Source organism: Oenanthe melanoleuca, chromosome 2 (assembly GCF_029582105.1).
Source record: "Oenanthe melanoleuca isolate GR-GAL-2019-014 chromosome 2, OMel1.0, whole genome shotgun sequence".
In the NCBI taxonomy this organism is placed as follows: Eukaryota; Metazoa; Chordata; class Aves; order Passeriformes; family Muscicapidae; genus Oenanthe; species Oenanthe melanoleuca.
This window is the reverse complement of record NC_079335.1, coordinates 88,341,739-88,355,791: the sequence shown is the minus strand read 5'-3', so window position 1 is coordinate 88,355,791 and position 14,053 is coordinate 88,341,739.

Sequence of the window (14,053 nt, the reverse complement as noted above, 5' to 3'; positions counted from 1 at the left end):
GAGACAACTGAGCTCTCTGTCAGCCTTTTCTCCTCCATGGAATAACTTTAACTTTTAGCTTTGGTCCTTATGTCATATTTAGCTGATGTAGGAAAAGCACGCCAATTTTGGTCACTGAACAAGAGAAAGCAAAATAGTCCTCTAGTAAATATAATGCACATCCAAAAGGTTTTCTTTAACTTAAAGACTGGATGATTTGGGGCTTGGAGCTACACCAGCCCTCAAGATTTCTGCCAAGGAAGACTCCCCTGCCCCTTTTAATCAACACTGACATTCCAGACTTTCCTCTGGGGTGTAAAACCAGGCTCTCCACACTCCCAACAGGGTGAAGGTCACAGCACCTCCCAATTAGCCTGTCAGGTCCCTTCACAAAGTTGCATGTCCTTGTTCAGATGTGGCTGGAGACTCAAGGGGACAGGAAGGTTTTACATTTCACTGCTGAGACTCCCAGAGGATTTGCCAAGTACTTACCAAGTTATTTAGAAGGAAAACAAGAACTCGTCTGGGCTTCTCCTTTGTTTCAGTCCTGCTCTGGGTTCAGGCACCTGAGCTGGCAGCTGCTTCTCTTTCTAATGACACCAGAGAGAAGGGGACATTCATGCTGTCATCCCTGCTGGCATATCCTGTTTCTGCAAGTTCACATCTTGTAACTAGCCTAAGCTAGTCAGTGCTGTGTTTATCAAGGAAAAGAAAAACATCTGAACTTTGGCATCAAACCCCTCTGGAAACTGGCCATTGCCTAGGACGTAACCAAGCCCTTCAGCTCAGCTTTCATTACAGCAAGATTTCCCAGGAGAAAATGCCCAGAGCTCTAACAGCAAGGGGTTTCCTTAGGATTTACAGTGTCACAGACCTGGTTTCTGCATCAGTAAAACATGCAGACACACCGCCAATCCCACTCAAGAGCCATTCACAGACCCCCATGGCCTCTGCTGGGAGCACACATCTGTCATCAGCCTGTCCCCAAGCAAGGTGGGAGGGTCCTGAGGAGCGGCTGGATGCCAGCGGCAGTGAGCAGCTCTCCCAGGCATCCCTTCCCCTGTGGCAGCAGACAGCACAAAGAGCAGGGGGAGCCCAGCATCCCAGCCCAAGCATGGTGCCAATGATGCCAAAGAGAGATACCCTGCCCCAAGGGAGGCCTGTAGGGTCCCTCCCCACGAGCAAAAATTGGGAATCACACCAGACACAGAGTCTGACCCTGCTTCCCTGCATGGATTTGCAAGGTTACACACTCTGTCCCCTGAGCATTCTTTAATCTCCAGGATACATTGGCCAGCTCCAGCTCCCAATGATGGCAACAGCCCCTTTTACAGCTCCAGCCTCCACAAAATAATAGAGTGGGCCAAGCACCTCACAGTGGACAGATGCACTGCTCGTTTTACCACTCTAATCTCTTCCCTCCATACCTAGGAATGGTTATGAAGATAAAAGAGAGGCTGGAAACTGTTATTGTATCAAAGCAGATCTGCAGTATCCAGATTTTGTGCAGTTCTATCGTATTCTCCTCTGCTGGCTCTCTATTTTTAAAATCTGAGCTACAAAAAATAAATTACTCTCGACCTGAGTGTGAAAAAGAATTTTCTTTTATACTGGAATCTTAGCTTTATCTGATAATGAGACCCAAGTAATTTCCTTGAGTTTCAGCTGCAGCAAGTAATGAAACAGTGAAATCTTTCTTTGCTGATTAACAGTATTAGGCTTCCAGGGAACTGAAGCAATTCTCCAGTCTCAGGGAACATGAGAAATTTGCAGGTAATCCTAACCTCATCCTGTCCCCTCTGACTCCCCAGCTTCTGTCGCACTCAATGTGTTAGATTGGCAGCAATGCAGCAGAACATAGCTTCCCAAATCATTAAACTGATTTAAACCTCCTGGGGAGAAAAAGTTTATGGGATTTGTCTTGTTGTTTTCCGGGGTTTCAAATCCTTAAGGGACACATTTCAGGATTTTTTCATAACTAGGAAAGAAGGCCTATTTGGTCTCCCTGGGTATTTCTAGCTGTGTCATCTCAGCTAAAGTACACAGAAACTTAAGGAGAGACTTTATATTAACTTTAGTGGGCTCTCAAGCAGTGGGCTTATGTCAAACACCAAACCTTGTTTTAATCCAGAAAGAAGCATATCTCCCTATAAACCTAAGTCTGCATTCAGATTGTGCTGTGAATCCATATCTTAAACATATACATTACAAATTGATCGTTATATAATTATAAATTATCCACATTTTGATCATATAAATTCCACATCTCCTCATACAGGTTTTCTGATACATCAGCACATATGCCAAGCCTCAGCACTTGTACTTTGCAGTGATCATCAGCCAATCTACAGTTTTCTTTCTGCAGCCAGGAGACCATAGGCAGTCACAGGCAGTCACGTTTTGGGAAGAAGTAAAAGTGTTGTAACAGAGACCAATTATGACAATAACCCATAGCTGTGTTACAGAAAGAATAATCTAGAGTCTTTTTAGAGAAGCTTTTTGGAAAATAGCTAGCCATTTTGGTGCCAAATGGGATATAAGCATCTGGCTTCCAAAGGACACTGAATATCTGTTCACTGGCAATAGACACCTCTGCAAGTTTCACAGGCTAACCATTAAAAAAAAAAAAAAAAATAGACACCCCAAAATTCAAAATTTATCAACCACTAGGCTGCAGCGCATCCTTTTTCGGAGTTGAGAAAATGATGTGAGATGATGAAGCTGTGGATAAAACTTCCAGAAGGTTTGTCTTTATTTCCACATGCTGTATCCTCTGTGCTGATGCTTGCAGACCTGCTGCTCCTGGTGCCTGCACAGCGTATGGTAACTGAGCATGACATTAATGCTCAGCTCTGTGGCAACCACATGCCTGCCTACAACTGAAGTCAGTTGCACACACTCATGCATAAGCCTACTATTTGGGTATTAATTGAATAAGCTTTCAGAAATAGTTTAAGCAAATTAGTTCCTGACACATTGCACATCTTGAGCTTTCCATTTGTGGCCTTTCATTCATAAGCGATCATCCACAGAGTGAAAAGAAGCACACTTCACTCTAATTAGGGAGGAGCTAATTATCCTCCATCAATTAGATCCTACAACACTTATCTGTAAACAGTTGCTGGAAAGGTACATAACAGATTAGTGACTGAAGACCTAATTAATAAGGAATAATGAGCTCCTTCCTGCAGGAGATAGAGGAAATGTGCTCTCACTCCTTGAAAATGCCTAGTGATAAGAGCCATAAAACAGACCATAAACGTGGCAGGAGTCATTTTGTGCATAAGAGTTTTCTAATTTTTCCATTGGATGTGCAGCCTGTGCTTTCCCGACCTCGCTGTGCAGCCATGCCACACACTCTGCCTGCCACCAAAGGGGCTGTGCAAATACAGTGAAGGAAATCTTAGATTTCCCAGCTCTTATGCCTCATCTGCTATTTGCACTTCTTTTCATTAAATTAAATATTCGCATTTTCCTCTGCCTGCTTATGCAAAGGCAGCAGTTTAGGTTTTAGTTCCTAATTGGCTTCACATGTGATTTTTTCTGCTTGCACCCCAGCAGTTTTATGCTGCTCTGTTGCAGTCACTGGCAGCTACGAGTCCCCATTTCTGCCTATCACATGAGTCCCTTTGATTTCCAGGTCTTGGCTCCTGGTGCCAAGTTTGGATGCTGCTCTCCTGCTCGGTTTCCTCTCTCTTTCACATAAGGATAGCTTACCATTCTGCTTTTGTTAGCAGCAGGTTCAGTAACTGACAGTTCATTTACCTTTAGGATTATCTTCCCAGAAGACACACATTTGCCTGTTTCCCAGGCTTGTTGACGTCTGCTTTTTGAAGTTCACAACTTTTTTTCTGCTCCTTTCACTCCTTTCTTTCCCCAGAACAGTGATTCTGTTGTTTCATGGTTGCTTTCACTCAAATTTCTTTCTAACTCTGGTTTATCTCCATCCATTCATCCTTTAGAGTCAAATTTTAAAACAGACACTGCTCTGATATTTTCAATATTATAAAGTCTGACCTTGGATCGACAGGGAAATTAAAAGTGATGCTCTGGTTTTTATTTACCAAGGTGTCTCACCAAAGTATTTCCCTTACCCTCCATCCAGTGGAAGAAACTCACCAGGTTACAATAAAACCAAATAAACCTGGATTCCTTAAAAATTCTTAGCTCTACCAGTATTCAGTTTAAAAATATAGGAAAATACATATTCTGCAGATAAATGAATTATATCAGTCAGTGAAAAATTCAATGAGTGTCCTACAAAAATTGTTCTAGCCCACACCAAACAAAAGACTAACTTTGAAGCCTTTGAAAAGATAGGGAAATAAATTATTCCTGAGGAATCACTGACTGACATTACATAGAAATAAAATGAAAAGGGGAAAAATATTAAAAAAAATAAGAAACCACTCAAAAGATTTTTAAAAAGCCCTCTTAGTAGCTGCCCTCTCCTGTTAAAGAATCTCCTCTAGTGATTGTAGCAGTGCAGGTGGACAAATATTTCTAAGATGGACCTGGTCCCAGGCTGCTCCAGACTTCAGACCAAGAAGATTTTGTAAAGGATGAGGTGGCAGAAAGCTGGGTATGATCTGGCTGGGAGGGAAGCAGCAGCTACTTCAGCAGTTGCTCCAGCATATACAGGCTTTACACACTTCAGCATTTTCCTAGAGTGTGTGTTAGCCTGCACACCCAGGAGCAGGCAGAACAGAGGCATGGACAGTGATTTAATCAGAGTTTTGAGGAATGAATGCATGACAGAGCACTGATAGTATTCTGGAAAAGAGAAAATGATTGGAAACTGATTGGAAAAGACCAATGTTAGAAAGCTGCAGAGGAAGTGGAAAGAAAAGTTGCTGCTCTATACATAGCAATTTGTTTCCTCTGCTCAGGATGATGAGTAAGGCCTCAGCTGGAATATGGTCTCCAGTTTTGGGCATCACACTGTGAGGAAGATAAGGACTAATAGTAAAATATTTAGAGAGCCACAGAAACAATTACATCTCAAAGGGATTACTTTATGAGAAAAATTAGTCTGAACAATGCCAATTTATTCAGAGAAGAGAGGACTGAGAGAAGTGGGATGGGTTTAAGAATAAGTGTTTCATCCAAGGAAATCTGTTTCATATACTGAAGACAAGAAACAGATGCCCTGCAGTACCACACTAGGGAGGGGAAAAATCAGGTAAAACAACAGGGATGGGATTTGACTAAACATTGGTGTCTCTTCTGTAGGCATCTTGAGCTGAAGAAATCAACATCAGTGAAGGCTGTGGTGGCACTCTTTTTGTCCTCAATTAGTGACTACAGTCAAGTTCAGCTATGCTGACTTGAGAGACTAAAGGTCCACTGAGCATCATGGCAGCCAAGAGTGCTGGGTGAGAATACAGAGAACAAGGGAAATCTGGTTTCATGGACTAAGTTTCCTTCCAGCCAGAGATCAGAACTGTGACAATGTCCACTGCAACAGATACAGAGCAGCTGGAACTTCTCGAGACTCTCATTCAACTGGGCATCAGTCAAAAGTAGAACTTACATTCAAAATACTTTTTAACCAAAAAAGTGCCCATGTGTGCCAAGATGTACTTGAAGGCAGCATTTAACAAGCATCTTACTAATAAATTAATATAAGTAAACTTAATTCACTGTGAATATATATTAATAATACACACAATCCTTGGCTAAAATAGGAAAAAGTAAAATAAGGTGTCAACGGGAATATATGTCTGAGAGGGCTGTTACTAACTCAGCAAAACAAGGATTCTTGGAATACAGACATTTTATCAACCAAGTGCCTGCTTGGGTAGATACTGCAGACATGAAATCAAACTCTAAGAAAGCCACTCTGAGTAGGGCACAGATAAGCCTAAATAAACCAATACAACAAGCCTCTGGTGAATTTGGGCCAAATCCCTGCTGCAGATCAAATCCACAACACTCAGGGCTACTCTGTGTTCTCCAGGTCCAGCAAGGCACAGCTGAACAACACCAAGGCTGAAAGAAAAATTTTTGCTCTGGACCCAGACCTGGCACTTCCACTCACCCAGCTGTTGTACCAAGCCACCACCACAGAGCCCCTCTGCCACCAGAGCTGCTGAAGAGCCAGGACCATGGAGATTTTTTCTGGCCACCTACAGCAGTGTCCCAGCTGCTTCTGTGAGCATGCACACCTTGAAGGAGGTTCGAGAAACGCGTGATCTCTGACTCTAGGGGTTACCTGAACAAGTGCTAAATTCCAAAACATTTTTAATCCTTGTGAGGTTAAAATCTCATCCAAAAATTGTTAGCCTTGTCAATAAATTTCCCTGTGAAAGGCCAGCTCCTTTTCAATTACCCAGCTCTGTCTGACAGAGCCCAGAAGTGCAGCTCCCTTGGGACAGACAGGGACCTGAGGTAATGCTGATGAGATGAGTTGGACTGATTAGGATTACCCTGTCAGGAATTTGTCCCTCCTTACCTACCATGAGAACTACTAGACAAATGTGATGACAAACCACTATTACTTTCCACCTCAAGGGCACTGGAAGCAAAGGCCAAAATCATTCTCATTTGTATGAAAGCAAGCACACCTTCAGATGCAGAAAACATCAGTGAAGAGGTTTTCATTAAACATTATTGCCCAGATAGAAGAACTGTTTTTTTTTTTTTAAATCTGGAAGGCATCATGACCCAGTAACAAGATGAAAGACAGTCTCTTGCCACAAAATCAAACAGAAAAGGGAATCTGTGTGGATGCTGTGATACTCTAGCTGTTCTTCTCACCCCAGGAATGCTCCAGCTGGGAATGAATAGATTGCAATGTTAAAATCCAAGGTGATCACATCTGTTTGATTTCTGCATGTATCCACCACTAGAGGCCCTTGCATATCTCCTCCTCCAGGGAAGGCTGCCCTCAGTTAAACCCTTGTGGCTGAGCACAACAAAAAATTATATACTTTTAAATCAAACTCTCTGCTTGAGGAGTTCCAGCCCAAATGACTGATAAGAGATGATGGCTGAAATTTTAAGCCTGTGATTTTTCCTGCCTTAGCATCCAACACTCAGCCTGGGGGCTTTAGGTTTGATATATAAACTTCAGCAATCTTAAGTTTTTTTGTCCAAGTAATATTCTCTGGCATCCTTTCAAGACAAAGCCAGGCCAATTTTTTTAATCCATCTATTTAATTCAAACAATATCAGAGGATTATAGTTTACCCATGTGCTTACACATATTTATCCAAACTCCAAAAGACACGCAGAATTTTCTGCCTGCCATGCAAGTAAAGCAAAGCACTCTCAGATGTTTTTCATTAATTTCACAAGGAGTTTTGAGGTACCAATTTTGGTCCTCTTTTACAGCTGGCTGTGAAGTTGATCTGAATGTTTGCCATGTGCATGGTTCCTAGCACGAGGAAAGGCTGTGAATGGGACTTTTTATACAATAGAATAATTCTCTTTTTCCTCTGCCTCAAATGTTACTTCATTGGAGTCAGCTTCTGATTTGGTTCATTGAAGCCAGCTGGTCATTTCTGCATCCTCAGATATATTGGAGGAAAGAGAGTATAGAGGGCAAGGACATGAGTGTGACCTCTGCTAGATTCTGCTCCCCTATCTTTATTCTAGCAAAAGGTAAAAAGTAGCATAGAACAGCTCTGGAAATGTAAGGCAACTGAATCCTTTTCAAGGAAGATATTAAACACATTAGGATTTGACAACACCAACATGACAGCCTTATGAACTACCATCTAATAGGTTTGGGTTATATACTGCTGCTTTTGCTATGCCCTGAGCCAAATTATTCACAGCTTTGTTACACTATGACTTTGGGAAGGACATTGCATCTTGATTTGGCAACTCAAAATGATGGAGATTTCACCGTACAGCCCAGAAAAACTGTTCCAAGAGTAACACTCCTAGTTACAAATTGTGTCTGGTTTCTAGTCTGGACATGCACCATGTGTGTAGGATAATGCTCCATGAGAAACTTTTCCACTCATAGCTTGCCATTATTAAACCTTTTTGGTGCTACATGCCCAAGGTTTGGTATTTGTGGGCTAAATTCTTCTAGAGGTCTCAGTGGGACAAAACAAAGTGCAAAATCCTTCCTGAATAGTGATTCTTGGTCATCAAGTGGGACCAGTGACATCTCCATTGCTGCAGGGGACACATCTACCCTGTAGCACCCAAAGTTCTACCCTGGTCCAGAATTAAAGCCCAGATGTGGTGTGGCCAGATGTTTCACCCCCTGAAGGGAGCAGCAAAGGAGGGATGCAGTGGCCATCAGGAGCTGGCAACCCTGCTGCCCCCACACTGCAGCCTTTCAGCCACAAGCCCAAAAGCTTACAGGCACACCTCTCCTGCTTCTTACTGGGGACCAGCTGGGGCAAAACAGGGGCTCATCAAACCCAGATGGACCTTATTAGTTATGCAGTGCCATGGTACATGCCCAGGAAGGGAAAGTTTGGCCTGTCTGCACATGGCAGGTGTGGAAATGGCATGTGTCTCACCTTGTGAAAGTCACTGCTCTGCTTTTCGTGTACCTTTCACCACCTTAGTCTCAACTGAGCTCCTCTAAGAGTTTTTTGATTTTACCTCTGTCCAATTTTGTACCTCCCCAGTGATCAAAAAGTATAGCAAACCTAACATAACAAAGATAGATTCACCTTCAGAGCAGGGAAGTACTTCACCATCTCCTCATGAGGCTGTCACCAGCAGCCCCAACTCACCTGTCACCTCCCCACCTGACTGCACTGTCAGCTCCTCTGGAGTCACACACACATCACCTTCCTGTGTCCAAACAAACCTCCCTACTCAAATGAAGGGGACTGTCATCTCTAATCCCCTTGTAACAGTCTTTAAAACATTATAAATGGATAAACAGTCGTCACATTTTTAAGGCCATTACACACTTGTTCCCTTTCTAACAAGGGATCATTAACCTTGTTTTAAAAATACACAGGTTGGAGAGCAGTACTTTGAGTGTTATGCTCCTGTTTGGCTACATGCACTGCCCTTGGTGCCAGCAGTTTGCATCTTATCAAGGATTTAAGCTCTTCTGGGATGACAGCAAGAAGTTTTCTGATGGCTGAAAGCAAGGGTCACTCCAAGTAATTACTACAGCTGCCCCCAAAGACACCACCAGCAGCAATGATTTATCACCACTGGCACCAGGACTCCCTGAGATGCCAGGGAACAAAAAGGACTGAAGGAATGGTAATGAGACACCTGCAGTATTTCTAGGCATCCTGCTTTCAGCAGCTGAAGACCTCTTAGTGGGTCTCCCTGCAAAGCTTCAGGCTAGGAGGAAGGCACAGAAAAAGGGATATAAGGAAAAGTCACTGTGTAATAGGCTGCTTCCATCACAGATCTTGCAAGGTGATGTTTGGAGGTGGAGGGAAGAAGCCTGTTAGGTGATAACAGGACACAAAGGTGGTGCTTGTCAAGGGTTTTTAGAGACACAGGAGAAAGTTTTGAGTACCCATAACATTATACTGGGATGAATGGGCCCCAGCAGCAGCACCCACAAAGGAGCTCCAGGAAGCTTTCTAAAAATGTTTCCAAGGTAAAAATATATTATCTTTATTGCATTTTTATTTTGAAGCAGTAAAAGGACTCACAAGTTTCATAGTGAAATCTCAGCCTAATCAGAAGTTATAGAAGCTCATTTAATTTCTGTAGAAAATGCACAGATTTTCACCTGTAAGCTCAAGAAAGGCCAGTTAGAATTTAAGATTAATTGGAATCCTATTCATTTTCTAGAGCTGAGAGGGTCAAGATTTATGTGATCCAAATAAACCATTTAAAAAATCCATTAATGCCCTACCTGTCTTCTTTTCTAGGCCTGCCTTACACTTCTCCATGGGAAAAATATTATGGGTCATGGTCCATCATTATTCAGGGAGCCTGAAGCATTTGACAGTATAAAAATAAATAAATTTTCCCTTTTTTTTTTTTTTTAAATTGATACCAGATTCATCAGCAAGGTTTGTCTTGGGGTTTATCCTTGCCCTGTCAGGGGCATCACCAGGGCACTGTTACAAGGAACGAGCACAGCCAAACAAAGCCAGCCTGCTCCAACACGGAGCCACAGTGCCATGGAGTTTAAAACCCAGCTTTAATTTTGTCTCAAATCTGGGAAAAGCCTTATTACCTTATTCAATGACAAATACACTTCATGCCTAATAACCAAATAACTTTTGGCTTGTCTGAGCTTCCCACGGTAGTTTTGTAGGAGATACAGAATCCAGACCCCGCGGTGTTCCAGGATTGCTTCCCTGCCCTTCGCCAGCTCAGCGGCTCCGCTCGCAGCCCGGCACCAGAACCAAGCGTTTGGGGACATTTTTAGGTACCCAAGGACGTCACTAGATGGCAGCAAGAAACTGCACTTGGCAGCCTGATGGGCATCTGCCCACCTGCGGGTCCCGGGGCAGCTTCTGGGGCTGGGAGCTCACCTAGCCAGGGAGCATCCATCCCTTTTACCTGGGACACCAGTCCCTCGGGATACAGCTTGCTGCCCATCGCAGACCAGCAGCATTACAAACCAAACAGCATCCTTAACACACAAGATCACATAGACAGACCTCACAAGTTTCACAAAGCAGGAGACCAAGAAGCTGGAGGGATGTTCCCATTTCCAAACTCTTTATCCTCTTTTTATCACACCTGCCTCATATCACTTCTTGCTTTCCCACCAGCGAATGTTGTACATCCAGGTGGCAGAGAGGGATCTGCTGGAAAAAGCCCTCAGCCAGCTGCATTTCCAGCCCATCCCAAATCAGGACCTCCAGCAGGAAACTCCTCCTCAAGAGCATCTTTCCTCCCCTGGCCCCTGGTTTCTTTAGTAGACGCTTTCTCAAGCTGTGCTTACAGCAGCAGGGGTCACACACACTTGGTGTCAGCAGAGTGCTCTGTGCTTTCTGAAAGCCTTCCTCAGTTACCAGCTATCTGTCCTTAGCCTTCCACATCCCCCACTACCTGCATCTTCCCCTCTGGTGAAGCTGTTTCCTCCTACTGATAATTTGGAGCAGTTTTTCAGGGTGTTCCCACAGACACCCACTTCCCCTTCAGCTCTAACACCTCTGTTTCTTTCACCAACCTCTCTTTTGCTTTATTTTCTATTAGAACCACCTTTTATATAACTGTACTGATCTGCATGACAGAACTGCATTTGGCTGCCCCAGCTCATTCTTCTGTCCTGACATACCTACAGAGATGCTCTCCTACTTGCCTGACGGGGTGGAAGGGGAGAGAAGAGAAAATAACTGGAATAACCCATTGGATTTACTTTGTTCTCTTTTCAATATTCACTTAGAGGCCCTGGACAGCTTCAGTCACCCACCTGACTATGCATTGTGCATTTCCTCACACCACATCCCATGACAGCTCCTCTCAGGGGGCAGAAGGGTCACCCATATATCCTGCTTTTGTCAACACATTGGTTTCTCCTATCCAGGAGTAGAAACAGAAATACAGAATAGGATCTTTAAAATGTATGGCAACAGGCTCAAACTCTTTTGTGGTACAAGAACTAGGAGCAATGAGGTTGCTCACAGCTTTTGCTTTCCCCAGCTTTACTTCTCACATAGAGGCACCCAGCTGTGCAGCTTCTCAAACTGTGCACCCCTCATAAGCCTCTGAGAGCAATGACACCAGTGGCCACCTTGAGACATTACTCTAAGGGCTTCCAGTGCTGCTCAAGGGGAGCTGAGGAGGTCATACTGGGGCACTGTTGTAAGGCTGAACAGGGTTTGGACCCCCTGGACAGGTCTGTAGCAATCTGGGCTTTGTGTGTGTGCACCAGCCAAAAACTATATTTAGTTGCTATGTTTTCTGTTCAGTTATTTCTGCTGTTCGTTCTCATGTCTCTTTCACATGCTGTTTTTGTGTATTTCTTAGTTTAGACCGGTGTTTACAACAGGTGCACAGCATGAGAAAATTTTAGGAGTTTTTTGATAACTTGTTTAAAACCCTCCCAGGCCGCTGGAACATCAGCTATGCTAAATCAGGAGAGAAGAAGTTGAAAACATCAAATACCAGGATTAGAAGATTCAAGATGGCAGGGGGCAGGAAAGATTTTGAAGACCACCAATTACAGACTTTTGGGGGGTTGAAGGGGTGGATCAATATCTTAAAATTACCAATTGTAGAGTATGTTCCCACATGGGTGATGATTCTAGAAATGTATAATTGGGGTGAATTGTAAGCAATAAATGGGCTTCTACAAAATGATATTGGATTTGCTGTTCAGAAGTCCAGTTTGTTCCCACAGGGTACATCATCTGTCACACCCCATTTTTAAGCTCATTCTTTAGGTGAAGATGACAGGGCAGGATTGAGGTGACTCCTTTGTCTACAGAAGTACAGTGCTTATGTTCATGCCACACAATATACTACACATATCTCCTGTATTTACTTCTGCACGTTGCCTGACTCACCCTGGGGGGGCCCAAATCTGCCAGCACCAGCCTTGAACCCCTCCTGAATCAGCCACAGAAGGTAAGGAGAAACACAAGTTCCCAGTCCCATATCCATAATAACCATCTTTCAATGCCTTACTGGCAGAAGGGGAGACCATGAGCACCTCTTACTAGAGGAAGGATGAGATCTGACAGACAGCCAAAGCTCCAGTTACAATTCCTGACATCAGGTGCATTTAGCACCATGTGCACATAATCCCCGTTTACCATCCTCTCCTCTCCCCAGCACCCAATCCCTGACACTTATTCCAGAGCAGCCCACAACTCAAGGAACCCCATATCTCATCTCTCCTCTGCAGCCTGCTCTGCCACAGGTGCCTAGTGTGGGGCCAGGACCTGCCCTAGCAACTTCTGCAGCCAGGACACACCTGGGGAGGTGTGTCCTGAGAGCTGGGAGGTGCAGCATCCCCCAGCTATAGCCCCAGTCCCATGGCAGGGGGGGAATATGTGAGAGCTGCCAGTGCTGACACAACCTGAAAGAGCCAGAGGTCATTTGGGCAGATCTGGGCTTTGTACCTTTAAAGTTGCACAAACATGGCCAGCTAAACTGACTTTCCTCTTCCTTCTTTGCTAACTCAGCTCAGGTTCCTTCCTGCACTTCCTTCACTGGGTTTCTAAAGACCAGGGAAAAAATATAGTAAAGTGAAAATAGGGAGTTCTTTCATAGTCTATGTGGTTTCTCCTTCCCTGTTAAGGCTGCTTTCCTCCTCCCTGCTAAAGCTGCTCCTTCAAAACACACCCTCTGATCTTTGATGTCTCACCCAGACCCAGTTAGCCTGCTGCTGTACCCCTCACTCTGGCAGTGATTCTGTTCAGATTTCACTCACAGGCTGCAATTTCATCCTCTCTCTCTCTTTCACAGCATTTAATCCAACCTGCTGCAGCACTACTCCCCTGATATTTGCTAGCAGCAGCCAACCTTCAGCCTCTATCCAGCCCTACAGCAGTCCAGGCAAACCTCACAGGCAGCAGAAGGGAATCCTTGGCATTTCCAGACCCTTCAGAGCCCATGCCAAGAAGAAAATAAAGACTTCAGCAGGAAAAGTGTACCTTTGTTTTCTTGTGCTCACTCAGAGATAAAAGATACTAATTTTCTAAAAGGCAAAGTTCTGGCTGCCATCATCAGCTGTATTTACCACCTGCTGGGAAGGTCACTCCCTGGCCCTTGCCACAGTGGCTGCTTCTGCAGCTCCAGAGCACTCATGCAGCTTTGGCTCCAAAATGGGGCTCAGCTGAAACCTCTGGATTAGGCATCTGCCTTGTCCTGTGAGCTGCCTGGCACAGGGGCAAGAACACCAGTGATTTCCCTTAACCCTACCCCTTACCATTGCCTCAGGTCACACCTGCAGAAAGGGGAAGAGCAGCAAAGAAAAGTCCCTAGAAAGCCCTTCAGCACACAGAAGAAAACCAGGTTGTTTCCAGCCTTGTAAAGGCTAAGTAATAGTGAAATTTTCCATAAAGAGAAGTGTCTGAAGCATTTCAGAGACATCCCTTAACTTCCATGGAAAGGACTGTTTTGCTCCCACATCACAGAGAAGTGCACAGCAATCCATGGTAAAACCCTTATCCCAGTTAATGGGAAGTTGCATCACCCCAGCAACACAAACCACGTTTGGATGTGT